Consider the following 25727-nt stretch of genomic DNA (forward strand, 5'->3'; position numbering starts at 1 on the left):
GCCAATTCTGTGTTTAACTCTTAAGAGATGCAGAAGCTAGCTAGGTATTGTGGCCACAAATCTTTAATTCCAGAACTTCTTTCTGGAGGTAGAGGCAGGCAGATCTGTGTGGGTTCTAGGCTAGCCTGTTGAGTTATGGACCAAGCAGGGATATGTACTGAGACAGTGTCGCAGAATCATCATTATTGTCGTCATCACCATCATCCAGTCTGAAGTCATGCAGAAGATGAGAAGGACTGATTAAATGGTTTGAAATTCTCCAAACAGACTTAAACTCATTCTTCAAGACTTCTGAAGTTATCATAGGGAAAGGCTTGTTTTATAATGGCTATGACTGATATGATTTCCAGACAAAAGTATCAATCATTCTGCTTTTATTTCTAGCTTCAATTTACTAGAATCAAGCCAGAACTTGTCAGTCTATAGATCTCTGTGTGATATATCATCCATCATGTGGAATTTCTCTGAAATACTTTATGAGAGATAAATTATTTTTTAACATTTTCATAGAAATCTGATCAAAGCCCAGCATTGTGATGTAGTTCTTTGACCAGGCTTATAAAACAATAAAATTTTAAGCTGAACTTTGCAATGATCGTAACTGAAGTTGGGATTCATTAGTAATTGCTTAAACGTTATGTTCCATTTACTCTGAGACTTCTGTTAAGGAGAGAAAATGCTAACCAGTTGAAAATCAACTTACAATGTTATTCCTAAAAGTTCTGATTTGAAAAGAAAAATGGATTAGTTATTTGACACAAGGATAGATTATCTGAAGCTAAAAATACTATTCTAAATTGAATGTTCTCTAATCCTTAAATATCAAAGTAGTAAGACAATTCTATTTTTCCAGAGCTGTGAGTTTTGACTAGAAATCACTAGGAAAATAAGGGTTGATAGGAAATTTTGTTTAGATAATTTGAGAATTAAGGCTTTCTTAGTACTCAAAATTTATGGAAAATTCAAATAAACAAAGAAAATAAACTCTTTAAGAGTGAATACAGTTTCTTGTGTCTAATCTCCCCCATCCATCTTCCTCTAGGAATGTCATTATTCTTCACTGATTTTTCCTGCCATGTGCTTCTTGTAGCATCAGATGGGACTTGAGACTTCAATAGCAAAGCACAAAGCAATGGTACTCTTTGTTTCCTAAATAAATGAATGGCTGCAATGATAGACTTGTGATGATCAAATGATGTAACATACTTTGTTAACTCAAGATAATCTTCAATGAAATTTAAAAATAAATAATTATAGTGTTACAAAGTAATAATATTAATTATCTGTCTAGTGATAATTTCTCACAAATGTTGAGAAAGAGTACTAGGTGTGCATAGTGAGAAAATAAGAGCTTATAAAACGAAACATATAAGGCCCAATTTGATGCGAATCCATTATAAAGACATTAGGAAGACTTCCATGTGGGTGTTACTCTATTTTATTCCTTAATGCAGTTATTAAGGAATTCTCTAGGAAATTCTGGGTAAATACAAATAGATTAAAAACCTATGATCATTGTATTCTAGAGCTTCTTGGCTTAAGTCAGAATCTATTGAAGAAGAAAAACAAACATGCCAGTGAGTTCAATAATGAGTGCTGAGCAGGAGCTCTGCCATGTTTATTTAAAACATGAAATAAACAACTGAAGTGTGTAGCTGCCAAAGAAATACTTAAAGACAAAACCACTAAAGCTGGAAGATAGTGTTTTCACTGTTAGAAATTATCAGACTCATAATAATTGGTATTAATAAATATACTTTTCAGAGCTCAATTCCTCCAGAATACTATCTAAATCATTTAAATTAGAATATTTCTGTAAATATTTTCATTGTTTAGTTTTGAAAGAGCAAGAGCATAGTTAAAATGGGGCAATTACTAGGGATGTGAACATTATTATTTGTTAATCTGTGAGGATTTGAATTTCAGTTTAGCCAAATAATTACTTGAAGCAAAATTTGGTTACTCTGTGTATTTAAAATTGGGAGGATGCCCACATTTTTATTTCCTTTGGTAAGTATTTTTTATATAAAACTAAAACGTATGATTCAATGCATTGGTTTAATATTACTTTTAGGACACTTTCAAAACACAACAAATACAATAATGAAATGCTGGCCTAATGCCATGCCATTTGGTCAATGGAAGCATTGGTAGGTAGTGTGTTAGCTGGGAATAGCTCAGGGCTGCAGTCCTATACTGAACACTCTAGGCTCTACTTTTCACCCTTTTATTATGTATTACGTACAAATTATAAAATTGAAAGTAATAGTGTAATGAATATTTATGTACTTAAGAGAAGCTTAATAAAAAGGATAGTTTTAATTCAATTGGAGTTATATTTACTCTTAAATTTAGTTTACCATTCTCATGAATGGTTACATTTCTATATCATACATAAGTGTCACTAGCAAATATAGAAAAGAGATAAATATATACATACACACACACACACACACATATATATATATATATATATATATATATATATATTCCTCCTCCTCTTCCTCTTTGCTCATTTTTGTGGCATATATTCATGTATTATAAAAACAATTAATTAATTTGATTTCATTTTGTGTAGATTTAAGCTGCTAGAATGATATGACAATCTACTCATGCTTTGGTAAGTGGAAATTTAAATTATTCCAAAATGTTTCCATTTTTAATATTACTTCTACTGGAAGTTTTATATCTTCTGGCAGAATTTAGCTAGTTCTTCTTTTCAAATATTTATTAGTTTTATTTTTATCTGTGTATGTGTGTATGCACATGAATGGAGATGCTGGCGGAGGTCAGAGGTGTTGGATTCCCATGAAGCCAGAGTTGCAGGCATTTGTGAGCTGAGTGGAGCAAAAGTCAGGTCCATTGTGGAAGTATCTTTGTGGATTTCTGTGGACCTCTCTAGCACTTTGCCTCTTCCTATTCCCATGGGGTCTTCATTTATCATGGTCTCACTTTTATTGTTCATGCCTCCACAATAGACTACTGGCAATGGTTGAGAGATAGCCCGAACTGACCTACTCTGGTGATAGGATGGCCAAACATCCTAATTGTCGTGCTAGAAACCTCATCCAATGACTGCGGGAACTGGATGCAGAGATCCACAGCCAGGCCCCAGGTGGAGCTCCAGGAGTCCAATTGGCGAGAAAGAGGAGGGTTTATATGAGTGAGAATTGTTAAGACCAAGATTGGAAAAAGCACAGGGACAAATAGCCAAATGAATGGAAACACATGAACTATGAACCAATAGCTGAGGAGCCCCCAACTGGATCAGGCTCTCTGGATAAGTGAGACAGTTGATTAGCTTGATCTGTTTGGAAGGCATCCAGGCAGTGGGACTGGAATCTGTCCTTAGTGCATGAGCTGGCTGTTTGTAACCTGGGGCTTATACAGGGACACTTGGCTCAGCCTGGGAGGAGGGGACTGGACCTGCCTGGAGTGAATCTACCAGGTTGAACTCAATCCCCAGGAGAGTCTTTGCCCTGGAGGAGATGAGGGTGGGGACAGGGGAAGGGTAAGCCGGGGTGGGGGCGGGGCAGGAGGGCTGATATATAAAATTAAATTAAATTATAAAATAAAAAAAAGTCAGGTCCATTGGAAGAACAATATGCCCTCTTCACCACTGAACGAAGCTCTCTGAGCTCCTATAAGTTCTTCAACAAATCATACAGGGAAGTTGTTTTGGAGTGCAGATTTTTACATAATGGGTCTGAGGTGGATCCCAACATGCTATAGTTTTACTAGCTTTCAAATGGTGATGATATTGCTGATCCACAAATTATAATTCAATTTAAGCATCTCGAAGCATATTGTTGATTTCTGAAGTATATCAATATTCACCTTCACTGAACATAGCCAGATTCACCTATTTACATGAAGTTTCATCATAATAGTTGAATGGGTTGAATGGTCTCACCAGAAGGGTAAAAGATTCATTTGGCCAGTGACTATGGCCTGATTTGGGAACAGGATCTCTGCAGTTGTCACCGAGTTTGAATAAGCTCCTTCTAGATTGCCACACAACCCAATATGATGTCGTGAGTGTGATCTATGAGTGTGTACTATGTGCATCCTTGGGAAACAAAAGAAGTTAAGACATAGTCACAGACAGGAAAGACAATGTAAAAATACTGAGATGCATACACACGAGAAAGACGGTCATGTTGTAACAAAGCAGAGTTACGACACTGTAAGCCAAGGAAGGCAAAGACAGTTCCCAGCTGCAGATGCTGTAACAGACTCATGGGACAGATGCTCCAGAACTACCAGAGCTTGTGCAGTGTCAAAGTTCTGACTTATCATAGCATCTGTTGATCCCTGCAACTTGTATTATTATGCTTTGTTATAGCAGCCATGGGAAGTTAATATAGCCACTAACAACATCTGTATGTCCAATTATTTCACAGAGGTTTTTTTCTTAGTGTTGTTTCACTGTGCATTATCTGACCACATTTTTCCTTGTATTTAAATTAGAGCCTTTGCTGTTCTTAACTGACAAACCTCACAAGTTAAGAATGATTTATGACTATTGATCTTTTGCCATTTTTATTACTAAGGTAATCTTAAGGGATACAAGTCAATATTTCCCCCAGTTTCACACTTAGCTCATTAGTAAGCCTAAATTTGCTTGTAAGCATATTGCGTGAAGTAGGAACCCAATCCAATTGTCAGGACAAAAATAAAATGCACACATGTTAGTTTTTCAGTTCCCCTTTACCTTTTGTTTGACTGATTTTTAATACCTATTCCAAAAGCACAATAGGCTGATGTTTATAATAAATTTCATATTTGATAGATTAAGGGTATCTTTATTCTTTCTTAGGAAGGTTTTGCTATATTTATCGCTTACTGTTAAGTATCACCTTAGAATCAATTTTTTCCATCCTACAGTCATATGTTTAATGAAAACTGTTTCAGAATACAATTGAAGTTGTATTTAATTTATGTGATAATTTGGGAAGAGTGGATATTTTTGATGTTGACTCTCATCTGATATAACAGTCCAACTGTTTAGCTCTATTTTGCTTTCAACAGAGCTTATAATTTTCTCCATCAATGACATGAACCAATTTGGTGAACGCTTTTCCCCCTTGAGTACTTTGTTTTTCGTGGTTGTGATTCTACAATCGGTGCCTATTGTAAATGTGACTTTGGTGGTAGGCAGATGGATCCTTGATAGTTACATAGCTGATAGAATTTATTTTAGAGCAATTTTGGTTTTACAACTATTAAACAGAACAAATGGAGATTTTTCTTCCATATATCTACCTTCTCCCACATATGCATAGATGACCAGACAACCACTATCTCCCACCACAGTGTTATAGTTGTTATTCTGGATAAGCCTACATTGACACATCAATATCAGGCAAAGCTCATAGTTTGCATCAGGGTTTGCTCTTGACGTTATACATTCTAAAGTGTCTGACCACTTTATAATGAAATGTATTTACTATTATGCATATCATGCTAAACACATCAGACTACTATCATACAGACTAATTTCACTGTGATGATTAATGTTGATAACTTGGCAGACGCTAGAGTCAGCTGGGGAATGAGCCTCTGGGCAAGCCTGTGGAAGATTATTTTCATAGCACTGAGTTTGGAAGACTCACCCACTATGGGTAGCACCATGCTCTGGCTGGCATCCCAGACCATACAAGAAGCAAAAGGGAGCTGAGCAGCAGCATGTGTTCATTGATCTCTGCATTCTGATTGTGAGGACAATGTGACCAGCTGCTTCCAGCATTTGCCTCCTTAACTTCCCTACCTTGATGGACGCATCCTCAAACTGTGAGATAAAATAAACCATTTTTTTTTTTTTGGTAAACTGCTTTTCTCAGAGTATTTTGCCACAGCAACAAGAAAAGAAATGAATTCTGAAAATGGTACCAAGAAGTGGGGTCACTGCTGTGATAAACCTGACAGTGGGTTTTGAGTTTTGGAACTGCATTGTGGCTGGGACATTAGAGACTTTTGGCTACAAAAGTGATGGCTCATTGAAAACAGAGCTTAAGAAGCCATCCTAGTGTCTGCTTGGTAGATGATAAAGCTGAGAGAAATGTGCACACTGGAGGCTCCTGCTCACGAGGTATCAGAGGGGAGAAATACTCTATCAGGAACTAGGAAAGACCATTTGTGTAATGTTTTGACCAGGAACCTGCCTTCATTCTTCAGTGTCCTGAGAACTTGAGTTAAATTGAATTTAAAGACAATGAGATAATTTGTTTGGGGAAGAAAAGTGTGTAAGCAAGGTTAAACATTTGAACAGGGGGAGTGTAAACAATAAAGCAATTGTTAACTGTTAAGGAGATCAGTGCCTTTGAAGAGCATCCTGGTGTCTTGCCCTAGGACAACAAAAAACGGTGCCTTCAAGGGAAGGCTCCACCTATCAAAGGCTCCCATGTGTTAAAATGCAAATTTATGTGAAAGGAGAAAGCCTGAACAACTTGCAGGGTTCTCCTCCCTCAAAAGCAACTGCATAGGGGAGTGTTTTCCTGAGGATCAGCACCTAGAATCTGATCCAAGTAGAGAAGACTCCAGCCCCAGCTGATAGAACTTGGTGGCATTGCTCATGTGATACTGGCTTTGTAGGTGTAAAAGATACAAGATTGAGGGGTCTTAGGACCCTGCTTCATATGAACCCTAATGTACACTATAGTATTTGCCTGACATTGAGGTGTCAATGTAGGCTTATCTGGTGTAACAAATTTACATTATGGTAGGTGACAGTGATAATTTGGTCAACTAAGCCCATGTGGAGGAAGGAGAGTTATGGAAAAATTTCCATTTCTTCTTTTTAATAGTGGTGTAGATCTAAAATATTTTCTATCTATCATCCATCTACTATGGTGATATTTATTTGTGCTGAAATGTGATTTTATTTGTATGTTAATAAATAAAGTTGCCTGGGGGTCAGAGTTAATAGCAAGCCATTAGCAGAAGTCTGGCAACGGTAGCACACGTCCTTAATCCCAATCACATGACAGGCAGATCTCTGTGTGTTCAAGAACACCTCCAGCATGGAGACACACACCTTTAATCTCAATACTAACCATAGAGACCTGGAGATCTGTATAGACAGGCAGTGACGAGGAGGTTATGTGGTTGGGTTTACAACCAATGAGAAGGCAGAACTAAAAGTCAATAAAAAGACAGACACACGGAAAGTAGGTCTCTCTCTCAGGGGAAGGACGGCAGCAGCAGAGAGTGGTAAGAAGGTGGTCTTAGCTCTTGGCTACTGCTCTCTGATCTCTGGGCTTTTAACTCTGCATTTGGCTCTGTGTTTCTTATTTAATAAAACCGTTCAGAATTATATCTACAATCTATTTATCATTAATGTCATATTTATATTAGATACCAACTCTAGAAATTGCAACCACTAATAAAGTATCAAGGGGAAAAAACATTTACCAAAATCTGTTCATGTCATTAATAGGGAGAATTATAAACTCTATTGGAATGTAACTTGTTGAGAGAGAAGAGTCAACATCATAAAAATATCTGTTCTTCCAAAATTATCACAGAAGTTAATTATAACTTGAATTGTGTTCTGCAACAGTTTTTATTAAATACATGGCTGTGGATTGGGAAAGGTGATTGTTAGGCATTGTTTAACAGAGAGTAGATGAGTCCAGGCAATGTGTGGCAGGGTTAGTCTCTGCAAGGAGGCCTTGAGATGCCTTTGTACAAAGTTGTGCAGGTGAAGTCCAACATACAGTAGAGATCCCTGGATATTAGATATGCTAGAACTATAGACATCCACTGAGGACTGCTGCAGACATGAAGTAGCATGGCCCAGGGGAAAATATAACTGTTCTGTAAGCAAGCAGCATAAATGGAAGCTATTTTATGAAATATTATTTTAAGATGTGTTACATTCATTTATGCTGTGGAATATTTGTTTAATGATGCAAAGATGAGTTGCATTCTTTTGTGTTACATTCTTTTATGTTTCATTTGTTTAATTCTGTGAAGCTGTGTTACTTTGCTTGTCTAAAACACCTGATTGGTTTAATAAAGAGCTGAATGGCCAATAGCTAGACAGGAGAAAGTATAGGCAGGGCTGGCAGGCAGAGAGAATAAGTAGGAGGAGAAATCTGGGAAAGGAAGATTGAGGAACAAGAAAAGGTGGAGGAGAAGAGGACATCAGGGGCCAGCCACCCAGCTACACAGAAAGCCATGGAGTAAGAAGTAAAGAAAGGTATATAGAATAGAGAAAGATAAAAGCCTAGAGGCAAAAGGTAGACAAGATAATTTAAGTTAAGAAAAGCTGGCTAGAAATAAGCCAAGCTAAGGCCAGACTTTTGTAAGTAAGAGTAAGCCTCCATGTGATTTATTTGGGAGTTGGGTGGTGGGCCCCACAAAGAGTAAAGAGTAAAAAACAACCAACTGCAGTGCTACCAATACCCTTTGGGATCTAATCAGCTTCATTATGACCTGGGCATGGTGCTGCATGACTTGGCTTTCCCTGCTAGATTTTCTTTCATTGGTTGTTATCATTTCTTGCTATGTCATGATTCTTCCTTTGGGGAATAAGAATGTTTACTTGGCACAATTATTGTCAGAAGTGTGTAAGTTGTATTTTTTTTTACTATGTATGATCTCATAGTTAAGAAATTTGGATTTTTAAAGTGTTAGAATCATAAAATACTATGGGGGAGATGGGCTTCTTTGTGGTCATACTTGTGAGAGATTATCCTGATTGCATTAATTGAGGTGGGAAGACCTAACATGGTGGATATCACACTCCCCCAGTTGGAATTCTGAAGTGTGTAAGTAGAGAAAGGAAGTTGAGTAGCAGTATGTACTCACAACTCTCTGCCCTCTAATTGTGAACGCAATGTCACCAACTGGTCCAATCCCCTGATACATTAACTTCCCTGCCTTCATGCACTGTATTCTGGACCCAGAAAAAAAAATTCTACTTTAAGTTGCTTTTGTCAGAGCATTGTATCCTGGCAATAGGAAAACAAACTAAGACCTATTCATCAACCTCAAAATTCTTTTAAAATTATTTATTCTTTATTGATGAGCTTTTAAAATTATTTGTATATTTTGAACAGCAGTCTCTTATTTAAATTTTGAGATTATAGCATAATTACATCATTTCTCCCTTCTCTTTGCTCCCTCTAAGCCTATATATCCCTCTTTACTCTCTTTCAAATCCATAGCCACTTTTTAGGTATTCATTTTCTAATCTTATTGTTTCTCTCAACTGCCTGTACCACCTTGAAAACTCAATACAATCAGAGAGTATCTTTAAGTGTGAGCAACATTTTTTGCTATTTTTATTGTGAATAGAAATCGCTTATTATCAATCTACCCCTTAATGGGAAATTAAGCAAAAACCATGATTTTCCAAAGGCATCAGTGTTCACCATGTCACAGTACAGGTAAAATGACTGAGTATCTGATTGTTACTAAATGCAGCAGTAATATCATTTTACTGTCAAATACAATCATATAAGCTCTTGTCTATAGGAAATGTCAAAGTTAAAGTTTTCTTATAGACAGAATATGTCTTTGCTTTGGCTGGTTTTTCAAACTGGAAGCTTTTTCTCATTGTTTGAGGAACAGGACTGCACTTGTTAATACTACTCCAACAGAGTAGAATGGCTGTCACCATGTGTGTAGCTCCGACCCTTGTCCTTTGGACTTTAGAGTCAACTTTTCTGTCTTTCGATTCATGATTTGCATAGTATAATAACAGTGACTGATGGCATAGCAGAGTAAGTTATATTCCTGGCACCATGTTAGGTCCTTCCTATGCACTATGATATTCAACCCTTACAACAGCTTGGACCTCTTTAATTTTCAAATAAATAAATAGAGGCATAGAAAAAAAGAATATATGTGTGTGTGTGTGCGTGCGTGTGTGTGTGTGTGTGTGTGTGTGTGTGTGTGTGTGTGTGTGTGTGTGTTGTATCATAATTCGTTAATGATTCTTTGGAATTCCACATCATGCACCCCAATCCCGCTCACCTCCCAGCCCCTTCATATCCCTCCCTCACCCCCTGCAGCATCCCTGCTAACAAGAATACCCCCCAATCAATTCAAAACAAAACAACAACAACAAAAACCACCTTGCTTCTCCGTTGCCTTTCCAACACCTCTTCATCCATCCTTGTGGCACTGGGTGCTACAGTGTGTCAGACAGTATACCCTTTTGACCAGTCAGCCCTTCCCACAAAAATGTTCACTGCAATGAGTCATTGGTCTGATTTAAGGCCTCTGGCACATCATCATCACTGGAGCCTCACCAAAACTCCTCTCCAACATCCTGCTGTAACCCTGAGTCATGGGGATCCTGCAGTTGTTCTGAAGGACCAGTCCCTTCAAGCACTCCAACAGGTCATTGATGGGGTAGATGTAAGGGTGGATCAACCCAAGGCCCAGGATATAGGTCTAGGTAGTAGCTGAGTTGGTGGGTCTGGCCCACTGGGACCAAATCCCTTAGGCAAGGGCCAGAGCCAGCTCTCCTGGGCCCATATCATCAGGGCCAGCCATGCCCATGGCGAGGGCCATCTCTTCCGAGTGCCAGCCTTCTTATGGGGAGCAGGGCCAGCTCTCCTGCTGTAGTGTCCAGCGAGGGTCAGAGCCAGATATCCCAGGGCAAGTGAGGTATGGAGTCAGCTCAGCAGAGCCTCAGATTTCAACACACATGGTTCCTAGGACACCCTGTGGCAACACCGGCCATGGACATCAGCTGCAGCAGGAACATGGACCCAGACATGGCCCTTGGCAGCAGCTTGGGCCCACACATGGCTGTGGCCATGGCGGCAGCAGAGGCCACCCATATCAGTATGGCCCTGGTGACAGCAAGGTCCTCCAACACCAACATGGTCTCGGGTGGGGCTGTCCAGACCCTGGGCATCTGCAGAGCCCTCCGGTGGTAACGGAGTCACGGACATCAACCTGGATCCTGGCTACTGCTAGGTCACAGACCCAGACATGGCCCCAGGCTTCTGCCTGGGGCCTGGATGACACCAAGGGCCCCATGTGGCAGCACAGGAGACCCACGTTGTCATGGCCCCAGTGGTGACACAGCCCTCAGACACCAACATGGCCACAGGTTGTGGCCTAGACCCCAGGCATCTATGTGGCCTTTGGTGTTACCATGGGCCACAGACATCAATACAGATCCTGGCTGTGGTAGGACCATGGCCCCCAGACACGGCCCTTGGCTGCAGCCTGGACCCAGGTGCCAGAAGAGGCCACTCTAATTGGCATGGTCCTGGTGGTGCTTGTTTGCTTCTTAAATACTTTTGTACATTAGAAAAATATAATTCACAGCCTGGAAAACTACATGCTAAAGCTTGTCTTTAACAGCTGATGCTGTAGCTTCATTTAAGATCACCAGTTAATGAACAGGAGCTGATCAGCTGGGATTGAGCAGAGAGGGAAAAAATATCAGAGTTCTAGTACAAATCCCAAGTCCTTGAAAATGTCCATCAAGGGCTACTGAGGTCACTTAGTAGCCCTTTGTACCCCAGGATCCAGGTGAATTCCTTGAGTAACTGCTTGGAGCTCCTCAACATTACTCATCTAGCCTTTTGTAGTAAAGACTGTGGAGCTTTTGTAATCCAAACATTCAAATAACAGAAAACTAAACCAAATACTCTTGCCCTAAACCATAAAAATGGGACTTCATATTAGGTTAATGAAACAAAAGGCATCTGATGTCATTATTTAGGCTCCAAAACAAATAGTCTAACCCTAGTAGAAAAAAACTCTAAGAAACTGAAACACTTTGAAGTTGAAGTTTGTGTTCAATAATAATTCATCCATCTATTCTTTACACTCACTCATTATTTCAAGGATATTTTATACACCTACCATACTACCAGCACCAGCCCTTTCTCCATAGGTTTTTAACATCTCAGGTAATTCTAATGAGAAAGAATTAGGAGAAGCTGAGCCAGGTAGAGCTACTGCCATATGGTTGGCTCCTAACCAAAGGCAGAACACCCCTTCTGCTACCTGGATCAGAAGTCTTTCTCTCCAGAGGGGGGAAAATCATCAGACTGTACCAGAATATTCCACCAATAAGAAAGTCTACATCATCACTAACATGGCAAGAAAATGAGTAATTGCCTCCTTGACATTGGATTTAATGAGAAAGGCTGCATAGCAAATCTGCTTTGGTTCTGGCTTTGCTCAAAAGCTGGACAGAAATAGACGTTCTGGCAAGTCCTTTTCCCCTTGTTGAGAAAAGAGAAGAAGAGCTTATAGAAAGATCACATGGGAGGATGAACTAAAATATGTCATATATTAGAATATGAATAAAAATCATGAAAAGAGCATGTTAAGCTGCAGGCTCCAGACCCCAGTTGCCAGGGACTCTGTTGAAGTAACCCAGAGATCCGTTTAGCAAGCCCCCTCCCTATATGATGCTGATACCAGTGTTCCACCTACCAATGGAGATGGGACCTGCAAACCATGGAACCCTCCCATTTTTCTATAATACATAAACGAATGCTCTTTCTTCATTCTTGAACAAACTCAAAGGCCCTTTAGCCATTTCTGAAGTGAAAAAAACATTAAAGAAAAATCTGTTTGAAGGCAGCAGAGTCACTCTAGATGAAGGGGGAAGTAATTGGGAGACAAGAGCTCAGGTGGCAATTGGAAACAGCTGGGGAACTGGTGGCCTGCAATAGAAAAGCACCCAGGCAAGAAGGCCAAATTCAAGTTGGAGTGCAGGAAAGAACCTGCTGTCAACCTGAGCAGACTCTCTGTTGTGAACATGCTGGAGAGAATGCTCCACTCAGATGTTCTCCTGGAAGTCAGATGAGATAATCCTCCTCTTCTCAGATACACGTTCTTCTATCAAACTGGGGAAAATATACCAAACTTGCTCAGCTCTTGTTGGTCAAGGGTTAATTTGGTTATAGCCTAAGACTTCAGTTCTCACATCTTTATCTAAAATGGAATGCTTCAAGCTTAGGAAATGCAAGACTTTGGAAGCTCACTCAGAACCATACACTTACCCCTTGGCAAAGCTGGGAGGTGTGGGGTGGGGCTCATGCCCTGATTAGCCAGAAAATAGACTGTTTTCTAGTAGGCATTTTCCCCATTTGTATCAGCACAAGGTAGCAGAATCCAATGTCATAAGTCATTGTACAGTGCTTTCTTTTTTATTCTTTATTCTTTCATTCCAGGAGTATTTGATTTACTATACTTTCATTTACGTATTATAAAAGCAGAATCTAAGTCAGGTGTTTTGGTACAACTAATGTCAATGGAATGCCATCCCAAAGAACAAGGGTATAGAGAAAGAAAAGAAGTAAAATCCGATTAATAGAAAGCATGCTACAGAGGATATCACCTTAAACACAGGGACTAATCCTCATGGAACTCTTAGAGAGGCATCAACCCTGAAATCAGCTCCGTAAAGGGCAAGATCTGAGAACTCCAGTGAGCCTTTTGGAAAGAAAGCCTTTGCTTGTTTAACCTCCAGGTTTCTAGCCACCCCCACTCAACTCCCTGACATGCATTCAGGTTAAGGAGGCTGGCTCCACTCCCCTCAGACCCTGACTCCTACCCAAAGCCCTTTCCAGAGTCTGAAGTCACCTGAGGAACTCAGAGTAGAAAGCAAGATCAGGGGAAGAAAGCTGAAAAGAACGTATGCCTGTAGCCTATGGAAGCTAATCTTGTGTGTGTGTGGGGGGGGAGACCCCAAAAAATGTTAGTTGTGGCAGCTCCTGCAGAGCTACAAAAATGAATAAATCATGTTCTTCAGAGCTTTCTACGAGTTTTGCTTTTAGGGTAGGGAACAGCAGAAATAGCATCAGCATGAAATCTGTCACAGAACAGCAAATATTAGAAAGTGAGGGAGGAATCTTTAGTGGGAAGGGTGATTTGGAGAAAGGGAAGGAATCTTGGAGATGTTGAAACAGCTTCACCCAAATGGGCCTTGGAAGAAGACTCAGACCCAGCAAGGCAAAAATAAATGTGTGTTCCTTCATAAGTAAGGCACATTCTGAAAGCGATATTGGGAAAACTTTATGAACCTGGCATTTATGTGAAAGAGGCAAGGAAGCTACACAGCTTCACTCTGCAAGCAGAAGGAGAGCCAGTGAGGTTTGAGCAGGCGAGAAACTCAAGAGAGTTATTTCTACTCTTGGCATACCTTCAGACAAGATCACAAAAATGATCCCCAGAGGTTGTTTAGTTAACAAGCATTTGCAGAGAACACATTATGTACAGGTACTACGCCAGGTGCTGAGCACACGCTGGTGAGATGGTCCTTGTCATTGAGTAGGTGAGTGTTCAGTAGGAGAGACAGCCTTGATAATATAGATCAGTTGGTGCTTCTCTACCTTTACATGCAGGTGTGCACGGTGAGGCCCTTTATCCAGCTTTCTGGGCTCCTTGAAGAATTCTTGGGTACTTGGAAGTGTTCCTACTGAAACTGAAACACTAATTCACATTACTTGCCAAGGTCACATTTCCTTCCCCCCACCCTTTATTAAGCATTTTTTTTATTTTACATACCAACCACAGATCCCCCTCTTTTCCCTCCTCCCACTCCCCCTTCTGCCTCTCCCCCCATCTTACCCCCCATTCCCTCCTCCGAAAAGGTAAGGCCTCCCATGGGGAGTCAGCAAAACCTGGTACATTCAGTTGAGGCAGGTCCAAGCCCCTCCCCTGCATCAAGGCTGAAGGTCACATTTCCTAATAAGCAAAATGTCAAGGACTTGTGGACCAGCAAGCCTGGCTCCAGAGGCTGTGATCTGGATTGCTGCCTCAGTCCTCTGACATTTTTTCCATGGAAAGAAAGATCCACCTGACTGGGAATTGTACTTACTTTCAAGAAACAAATCATAATCGTAGTTTTGGCAGTTCCTGTGGCAACCCCTCTGCATCTACTCACTTAGCCAATACATCTTGTTCTCAGCAGCTTCACAAAGTGCCTTCTCCTTTTAAGCGCTGCTTTTGGCTTTCCAAAGTGCAGCCTCCAAGAGACAGAGTTGACTGACGTGTTGATGGGCAGACAACCTCCAAGTCATGGTCCTTACCCCGAACTGGAAGGGTCTGGCACGAGGCATCAGTTCATTGCTCTTTACCACCATTCAGCTGTTACAGCTAGCTTGTCACAGCTAGGGACAGTGTCAAATTGCTCTGTCCCTTTATTTCTAAGCAGAGACATTCTACATCCTTGCTTTCTTTACCTCAAGCTGACATTTTTATTTTGTACTTACATAAAGAAGATATTAAAGATTTTCCAAACTTTAGAAAAGCCTCAGAATGTAATAGAATTTACCACCTTGTAAATGAAAATTGGTCAATAGCCATGGCAAGAGTGCATTGTATTTAAAACTTCTCCATCTGAAGAGTTAACAGGAATACTCTCTTCTTTTTGATAACCACAGTGACTAAAGACTATTGAAACAGTGTCACATGGTAGACACTGATAAAGTGCTTTTTGTGCAGCGTTTTGTTGATTAAGCAAGAAGGCTAAGGCTTAAGGATGTCAAGATCCTTGTTCATCATCACAACAAGTAGCTGTTCTGGAGTGTATGCATTCACCAGTCAGGGCAGTACAAAAGAATCTCCTTCTACCATTTAATAATTAAATTACTTCAATGGTATTGCAGCATCTCAGATGAAGAAAAAATATCATTGTTTATTGAGAAAGAAAAGGAAGTGGTTTTTTGTTTGTTTGATTGTTTTGTATTTACAGATTTTCTAGTACATGAGCCTAGATCTTTGGAACCATACCCTCTTATTTTATTGACATTCTTGATGAATGTTGGTACATTTGTTCTCTGAATGTTTTAAACAGCAGTGGTGGGGCATATCAACCATAATCCTTTTAAATTTTGCAGTCACAATTTATCCTAAAACTAGGCTGAAAGTGAAGAACATTAATCAATTCCAATGAAAGGATAGCATGAGGGTTAGCTTCAGACTCAGGATTAAAAGTCACTCTTTTAATTTTTAGTTCACTTTTGAGTCCCCCTGTACTTGTTTATTTTTCAGAACTACTTCTTGTAGATATTAGGGATTTTTTTCATATATGCTGGCAATAAAAATAATCAGTTGAAACCAAAATAGAAATTAAGTAACACTTCCTTAAGTACAGGCCAAAGTCTTTCTTGTAGAATAGTAAGCTCAGTGACATATCCAACATTGGAAGAAAAACCATACAATCAGTCCATCTGTTCAAACAAGCTCATGATCAAACCAAACATTAATTTGTGGTCAAACATATTATTCATATTGTGGTTATAGAAAGCATGCCCTTTGACTAATAAAATAACTATGGCCAAAATCAATAACAATGGTCCATTTGTAAATAAATCAATTCCTTTCATGGAAACTTTGGGAGGATTTATAATAGGGTCACTACTATACTAAAAACATTAAACAGTCTAATAAGAAAAAAACAAGGGAATGGAGGAATAAAAGTAAAAACTAAAAGGGAAAGAGACATTATTAGCAGAAAACATCAACATAGAAACTTGAAGAGCAACTGACAATCATCAGAACTAGTAAAGGTTTCCAAAAGTGTTATGAATGTGTGCTGATACACAATGATAAGAACATCAATACACACCAATAACAACTAAGAAATGTAATGGAAACATTTCCTAATATCAGCAAATACATAGTGCATTTAGTAGACTATGTGTGTAGCTAAGTGGTAGGACATTCACTTGCTTAGCAAGAACAAGGCCGGGGCTCAGTACCCAGCACTACCAAACAATCATTGATCACCTTCAAAAGCAAGGGTATCTTTAAAAATTCTTTTGTATTTTTTATTGCTGGAGAATTTCATACTGTCATATAATACGTTTTAATCAAATCCAGCTCCCACTCACTCCCCTTTCAACGACTCCTTCCACTTTTCTCTGTCAACTTCATGGGCTCTCTTTTTCAAAGCTGTTGAATCCACTTAGTGCTGCCAGTACGTCCATAAGTATAAAGCCATCTCCTAAAGCAGATCCACTTACATTTAAAGAATATTGACTTTTTCCCTCCCAGCAGCTATCAGTTTCCAAGAGCTCCTCAGACTTGAGACTTAGGGACCACCTCCCTGCTCCAGGCTGTGATCTTCTTCTCCTTCTCCTTCTTCTCCTCTTCCTTCTCCTTCTCCTGCATCTTCTTCCTCTTCCTCTTCCTTATCCTCCTCACTTTTTTGTGGCTTAACCTTGAGCAAGTTGTGTACAAGCTATCATAACTGCTGAGACTTCATATGTGTCCAACAAACACCATTTTCTTAGAGTCCTCCATGTAATCTGACTCTTAGAATCTTTTTGCCCTTTCTTCTGCAAAGATCCCTGAGCCTTTGGACAAAGAAGTGTGATATAGACAGCCATTTATGGCTGAGCACTTCACAGTTTCCTTATGTTGATCAATTGTTGGTCCCTGTGTTATTTGTCATTTGTTGCAAAAATAAGCTGTTCTGATGAGGACTGAGAGATGCACTCATCCATGAGTATAAAGATAAGTACTTAGGGAAAAGTCTAATATTACAACAATTTAGCAGAATAATAGGTGGTAGGTTCTTCGCAGGGGCTTATGACCTATCCAACATGGGGTTATTGCCCCATTTCAGACTGCTAGGCATGAGTTCTTGATTGTGCAATAGTCCTTAAATCCAACAAAAGAGTAGTTGGCTACTCCTACAATATACTGTCCACTATCACAGCAGTAGACATATCGTGCTAGTCTTATGGTTATTATAGCTCACAGAGGTCACAGCTTGTTAAGATTATCGATTACTTTTCAACCCCTGTAGTGTGCACACCATCTTCTAGGACTATGAAAGCTTGAAGAGAACAATATCTAGTCAGTCATTAATTCTACTTTTAGACAGACTGGAAAAGAAAAAAACATTATGTATCTAGTTTTAAAGACATGTACAAATTTGTTAATTATAACATTGATGATAATAGAAAAAGTTTAAACAGGATAATTAACCTCTACCCATAGGTACAGTGATAAGTTGTAGTTTAAAATCTATAGTACTATGTAGAAATTAAAATGGAGCAATTATAGTAAAATATAGTGTCAATGAATGCTCAAAATAACATTTAGTGAAAAAAGCTAGTGTATTACAGTTAATAAAATTTGAACACCCATATATATGTGTATATATATATATATAAATATAATATGTGTGTATGTTATATAATATTTATAAGTAAATAGGTAATGATCATAGACCAGAAGATTACCAATTCAGGATAGTAATTAGAGGAAAATGCATATCCAGTTGTATATACATAAATTATTTATGAGAAAACATCGGTAATAAACAGACTTGTAGAGTACTTATCAAATTCAAAATGAGAGGGGAGAAATTGGGACTATGAGGGAATAAATGCAATAGACATTTCAACAGTATTCTTAGTACTCAGGAGGCTGATGCATGAGGCCCAGCAGTTCAAGGCCATCCCGGAGCAAGTGGCAAGATACTGTCCCCCAAAACATAAATTTAATTTAGAAATAAAAGAATATATCTGAGACAAAAAAAAGAAAAAGTTGATATTTACTAGTATGGGTGGTACAATGACTGATTAAACTAAATTCTGAACTCTTTAGACATCTTTAAAGCTTTTGACAAAGTGTGAAATATTAGGCTGTTTAAAATATAGTGATTAATTATATATGAGAAACTAAAAGGCTACACAATTAAATGTCTGTGTGTTTTATGTTTCTTTCCTCCATGGCTGAGTAGAATAATTCTGTTAGTACAGCCTGAAGCCATTCCCATGGTGCGCCTAGGGGCTTACAAACATATCCACATGTATTTTATGATCTCTTGATTCTTCCCCGACTGGATGACAAAGGTAGACGCCGAGCTCGCAATGTGAGCAAGCCACCTGTGAGCCGCTGTCTCACCAACTACTGTTTCCCAGGCCAGTTACCAGCTCTGCTTTGGTATTATCCAGACTGACTGTTATAATGCCGTGCAAATGTACTTGCTAATTTTAGAAATCCTGGGGCACCTCTTATTTTTCAAAGCTCACATTTAGCTCATGAGCAGGAAAATATCAGGCTCTCTAAAACCCTGCCACAGCAACTATTTCCAAGGAGGCCACGCCCTCTTAGCATTTTCTCCCTGATTTCACTTTATACAGGACTCTTTCTAGAAAAGTCAAAGTGAGGCTAATGAAATTTGAAGATACATTTTCTCTTTAAGAATAACAGTATTTGGGTCCAGCAAGATGATTCACTAGGTAAAGGTGCTTGATGCCAAGTCCGACAGTCTGAATCAGATCCCTTGGACTCCTCACATCGAAAAAGAAGAAAGCCAACTTCCACACATTATTCTCTGATCTCTACATATTGGTCATGGCAACTACATGCACAAACACACACACACACACACACACACACACACACACACACATACACACACACATGTGCATGCATACACACATGTTAAAAAATCAAATAAACAAAGTTGTGTAAATCTTTTTTTAAAGTAGCAAAAGCCTATTAAGTCTAAAAGCAAAGGAAGAGCAATCCACTGAAGCAGGACTCCTCCAAGAACAAGGAAGTTTATAATCTAAAAATAGCCCGAGAAAATATCCTTAGATTTTTTTCAATAGCTACAAATGACCAATTAGTTATTCTAAATTTCTCCCAGAATGTTCTTTGTGTCTGTTTCTAAAATGATTTCAAAAGTATAAAAAACCTAAATAACAGTGCAAAGAATTCCTAGACATTTCACCTAAGTAAATATGCACCTAAAATTTTTTGTAACCATGAGGCAGTAGACAGTAGATACGATGCCCTTTTGAAGTACTACATACTTCAATGTGCGTTTCTTAAGAACAAGAACATTAATTTGTGAGATCATAGGAAGCAAACATGGTATTAGTATTGGGAAATAAGCACTGATACAATATTATTATATAACCTAGGAACATTATTAATTAATTTTGCTAATTATACTACTTCAGTATCTGATTCACAGTCAAATCTTGGATCATATGTTACATTTATTTGTCAGATTACTTTAGTGTCCTTTGACCTGGAATGTTTCTAGCTTTGTTTATGTTTATTACCTTAATATCATCATAAAATTTGAGTAGAATACAGATGAATTATTTGGTAAAATGTTGAGTGCATATTTTATTTCCTTGTGATACAGTGATATGGTGTGTTTCTGGTAGGAATCTCAGTGTCTTGCCCCCATATTCCCATTGATTCTTCCTTCTGTTGTGTTTTTCTGTTCCTTTTCCCCCACATTAAGGTCACTTTGGTTTGGATATGTCCATTTTATAAAGTGTATACACTTGCTCTTTCTGCCCAAATGAATGTAAATGTTCATTTAATAAATTACTAAATAGTCACACATATGAATATGGCTGATATGTCAGGTACCAGCTGGCATTTAATGTTGTAAGTGGTTGGCATCATATTACATGGATGCTTTATCAGCACTTGCTCAGAGTTCCTCATGTCTGTACCCAATGTTTTCTTCTTTCTTTTTCTTTTAGTCTTGGTATTTCAAGGACATCTTGACTACATAAAAAATTCATGGATTTTTACATTCTTGCCTTGAGTTCTGAAACCGCTGCCTTGCTGCTGCTTTTCGAAGTCACCGTTCTGTTGGACAACACTTGGAAGTTTTCAGATTTTAAATTGAAAAAGTTTAACTGAGATAAACCTCAGACTTGCTCATTCTGTGTCAACGTTCCCAAGTTCCCCATGGGCTTCTGATATACAGAGGCAAATTATCTTTCACTTCTGTAAGACTTCCACAGCTTATTTCAAATATTTGTTCTCTTTCACTGTTTTGTGTTTCTCCTTTGGAGAGCAGTTATTCAAATTTTGACTGTTGGCCTCTTTTCCATTACAAACACTTTTTTCTGGTGCTTTTAAGAATTTCTTTCTCCATCGAATTTCCCTCCTTTTGGCTGTGTCTCTGCTTTTTCTTTGACCCATCTAAGCTTTTAGTTTTAGTCTTTATTGAGTCGTTTATAATTTAATCTCATATTTCTTTCCTGAATGAAATAAACAAACAGCCATTTCATTTCTTCCTTTTTAAAATTTAAAATAGGTTCTTTTCTCATACAATATATCCTTATTATAGTTTCCCCTCCCTCCACTCCTCCCAGTTCATCACCACCTCCCCTCCCCTCAGGATTCCCTCCCCTTCTGTCTCTCATTAGAGAAAAAAAAAACAGACTTCTAAGAGATAACAACCAAACATGACAAAATAAAATATAATAAGGAAAAACTTGCACATTAAAGTTGGACAACCCAGCAGAAGAAGACAAGTCCCAAGACCAGACAATAGTCAGAGACCCATTCATTGTCATAGTTAGGAGTCTAATAAAAATACTAAGCTAATTGCTATAATATATATTCAGACGACCCAGTGTAGATCCATGCAGACACTTCAGTATCTGTGAGTTCTTATGCACCTTGCTTAATTGATCCAGAGAGCCTTGTTCTCCTGGTGTCCTCCATCCCTTCTGGCTCTTACATTCTTTTCACTTTCTCTTCTGTAAGGTTCTCTGAGGGGAGGGACTTGATGGAGAGCACCACCTAGACTCTCTCTTTCTGCATAGTGTGTGGCTGTGAGTCTCTGCATCCATTCCCATCTGCTGCTGGAGGAAGCCTCTCTGAAGACTGGATGATACATTGATCTATTGAATCAGCAGACTCTTACTAGGAATCATTTTTTTGTTTTGTTGTCATTGTTGTTTTGTTTAATCAAGTCATGTTTAGTTTTACCTAGGTCTCTGGAATATCTAGTCTCTGGTTCTTGGTTACCCAATCAGTGCCAGGTATGGGGCCCCTCTCATGGAATGGACCTTAAGTCAAATCAGATATTAGTTGGCTACTCCCAAAGTTGTATGCCACCATTGCCCCAGTATATTTTGCAGGCAGGATGGATTGTAGTTGAAAGTTTTTGTGGCTGGGTTGATGTTTACTTTTCTCTTTTGGTAGCCTGCAGGGTACCTTTCCATACCAAAGAGACAAGAACACTACGTTCCCCCCTTTATTGATATGTACTACTGCTACCAAAGTTACTCACATTATCTTTTCCATCTCGTCAAATATTTATTAGACTATCTCTAATTTACTGTGTGGGCTTATATAACAGTGTTCTGTTTTTCAGTTGTGTTGGAAATAATTTTCACCAGGTATAATGTTTCCATAAAATTCTGTTTTCTTCTTAGTATAAATGCTGTCTGTCTCTACATTTGCATTTTGTAGCCAGGAATAACATAGTGTCCTAGATAAGCACTCCTCCTTTATCAAAGAGGAGTGGCTTTTTAATGTTGGGACAAATAATGGAAGGTTTTTGCCTCATCTTTATTATTGCTGTTTTTATGTACCTTATGTATTCAAAAATTTGCCTCCATCCTGCTCTCACCTCTCCATACACGTGTCCCTAAAATTCTCTCTATTCTCTTTTCTGCAGTTTTTGTACTTTGTTCCCCAGAAATCCTGGGATGAGAAGTCCAAACATAATTTCATTGAAAATTTATATTTATTTTTCTGCTTACAGAAAATTGAATTATGTGCTGCAGTCTAGCCTACAGTCATGCAAAGTATAGGCTTTGTATGGCTTGAGTTAGGCTTTCTGCTGACTTTTGTCGCTGTTAGAGGACATATTAGGGCTTTAAGACTTAAATGAGTCCTATTCATTGACTACCTCTTTATATTCATGATCCCTTTAAATCTCCACCAGAAGGTAAATACAGTTTTAAAAATACAACCCTGACAAAATGTTTCTTTAGATACTTATTTTTATCATATTCTATAAAATTATAATATTGTATGTTTAATTCCAACTCAAGCCAGTAATAGATACCTCAGCTTATTTTTAACAGAACAACTATGAGGCTATCACTGAGATACACAATGATCAGTCCTCACTCTCTGTAGACATCGCCTATGGGCTCCTGTGGTGGCTGATCTTGATTGAAAACTCAATGAACTCCAGAGTCCTCATGATATCAGTAAAGAATACTTCTAAGAATGCCTATGGGGGATGGTAGGATAAAAGTAACTGAAAGGGAAAACCATCTCTGAATGTGAGTTGGGTAGTACTATCCCCTAGCTGAGCATCAGATGGAATAAAAGAGGAAAAGAGAAAGCCTGAAAAGGCAGGCTTTTTCCACTTCCCACAATCACCACCCTCCACCCCCACCCATTTCCTGGGTACAGGAAGTCAATTACTCTGCTCTTCCATATCCTCCCTACCATGATGGATAGAAACATCTATCCCAATCATGAGCCAAAATATATATTTCCTCCTTAATTTGTTTTGCTGAGGTACTTTGCCACAGTGATGAAAATCCACATAACACAGCTTACAACCATGCCTCTTCTGGCCCTTCACTCCTCAGACCTAATGGGTATCTAAATCAAGAAGCTTTGCACAAAATTCTTGCCTAAATTTTGTTATGAATATTTGTGTAACCCAGAAGAATTCCTGGGGAAGGTAATGGAAGCTTCCATGTTAGGGAATATATCAAAGGAATTCTACATTAACTCTACCTTTAACATGAACCGTTTCCATAGACCATAGTTCTCAACCTGTGGGTCATGACCTCTTTGGGTGTCAAAAGACCCTATCACAAATGACTCTTCCACCATGGTCACCTAAGACCACTGGAAAACAGATATTTACATTATGATTCATAACAGTATCAAAATTAGTTATGAAGTAGCAACAAAGGATTTTATGGTTGGGATCACCACACCATGAGGAACTGTTTTGAAGGGTTGCCACATCAGGAAGGTTGAGAACCACTGTCACAGACTACATTACAGCAACCTCACTTTGAGTTGGTGTGCTTTATTCCTGTTCCCGTCACTGTCTAGTTCCCTGTGTAGAAGATAGTATCACATAGCTCACCCATGTTCCCTCAACATTTACCATACCTGTTAGAGCCAACGGTTTCTTCCTGAAATCATTCTCCTGTCTCTGACCGAGTGCTTTTCTTAGAAGTTCACAAGAAGCAGAGAGATGCCTTTCTTGGGGCAGACCCAAAAGACTTATATCTGGGAAACACTTGATTGCAGAGAGACATTGGTAACTTTTGAGCAGAACTCTGAGGCTTATCCCACACCACCTATGGGAGAGGTCCATATCCCGTGGTGAGCTCTGGGTACCTGTGCTTCCCTCAGCTCACAGTCCCACTCCTCAGCCAGCACTTTCTTGGATTACCTCTAAAAGGAATTATTCCCACACAAAATTTTGTCTCAGAATCTGCTTTCAGGGAACCCAGTTCTAACACACACTTCCATGAATCCATATAAATTTATATTCTACAATCATCTCTTGAGGTACAGTGGGTCATTTTACCATCTAGAGTATAAGGTTTTGTGAAAAAGATCTTGATCTCGACTGCGTGTTGGGTAATTTAGCTCTAAGGACTTAACTGACAAAATCTTTGAAGCCATAAGATAGTGCTTAAATGAACCTAATTGATGGAACTGAGGTAAAGCTCTAGGCCTCAGTGAGATATGTAGACCATGAATAAGACACTCAGGAAATATCCATCTGAACACTGATGTGCAATGGGTAGTCTTCAAAAGGCCATTTCGTCTCTCCGAGTTCAGTTTCCCCAATCAGTAAAATGAGAAGTTGAAACAGCTGCTCTCTAAGCAGCTTACCACCTGTAAGGCTGCATGATTCTGTGATTCCAAAGCAGGTCTATGGGATCTATAACCCATCACATATTTTCTCCATGAGATTTTCTTGGAAGTTCAACTCAGTGTTCTCTTCCCTAACCCTGTTTATGTATTCAGAGTTAGTTCTGATTCATTCACACATGCCCGACATTTTACTGAAAGAGCTCTCCTTACCATTAAGCAGAGATTTTAGGTACTCTTTCCACTGAGTCACCCAGAAACATTTTTGCTGTTCTTTGATTTCTAGAAACAGATATATGGATAAATCTCAGTGCACATGCTGAAACATCCCACCTTACATGTAAGTTGTCACACAGGAGAGGGTTTTTTTTTTTTTTTTTTTTTTTTTTTTTTTGTTTTGTTTTGTTTTTCGAGACAGGGTTTCTCTGCGTAGCTTTGCGCCTTTCCTGGAACTCACTTGGTAGCCCAGGCTGGCCTCGAACTCGCAGAGATCCGCCTGGCTCTGCCTCCCGAGTGCTGGGATTAAAGGCGTGCGCCACCACCGCCCAGCTAGGAGAGGGTTTTTTAATAACCATTATATTTCTTCTTCGATACAAACTAAGTAATTGAATTTTAACACAAATTTCTCTTGGGTATGACATATTTATACAAGAGAGAATCTGGCATAGAATTAAGGCAAACAAATGAAAGCCAGCTAAAATAAAGAAAATAAATTATTTTTTTTTAATTTAGCAGAATATAAGCACATTAGAGTTAGAGAAGGAGGAAAAGTAAATAGTTGTAGAAAAGGGGGTATAATGGAATGGTTAGCAGTCTTTTAACTACACAAATCAGAAAAGCCAACATGATGGAAATTAGACCAAAAGAAAACTGAGATCTGGTATTAAACACTATCATATTTGTTCCACTCACAATTTCCTAGTGATTGAACTTTAATCTATAGACATGGATTGAAAAACAGAAAAATTATGTGAAAATAAATCAGACAATCCTACTGAGCTACTTCTAGAGGGAGACCTGAGGAAAAGCTTAGGGAAGCATTTGCAATATAAACCAAGAACAATGAAATACAAGAAAATACATGTTAAAGTTAATTTGAGTCTGCAGTTCAGCAGGGAAGACATTAGGACTGTCTATTGCTTCTTTCC

Source organism: Peromyscus maniculatus, chromosome 15, assembly GCF_049852395.1.
Source record: "Peromyscus maniculatus bairdii isolate BWxNUB_F1_BW_parent chromosome 15, HU_Pman_BW_mat_3.1, whole genome shotgun sequence".
NCBI lineage: Eukaryota > Metazoa > Chordata > Mammalia > Rodentia > Cricetidae > Peromyscus > Peromyscus maniculatus.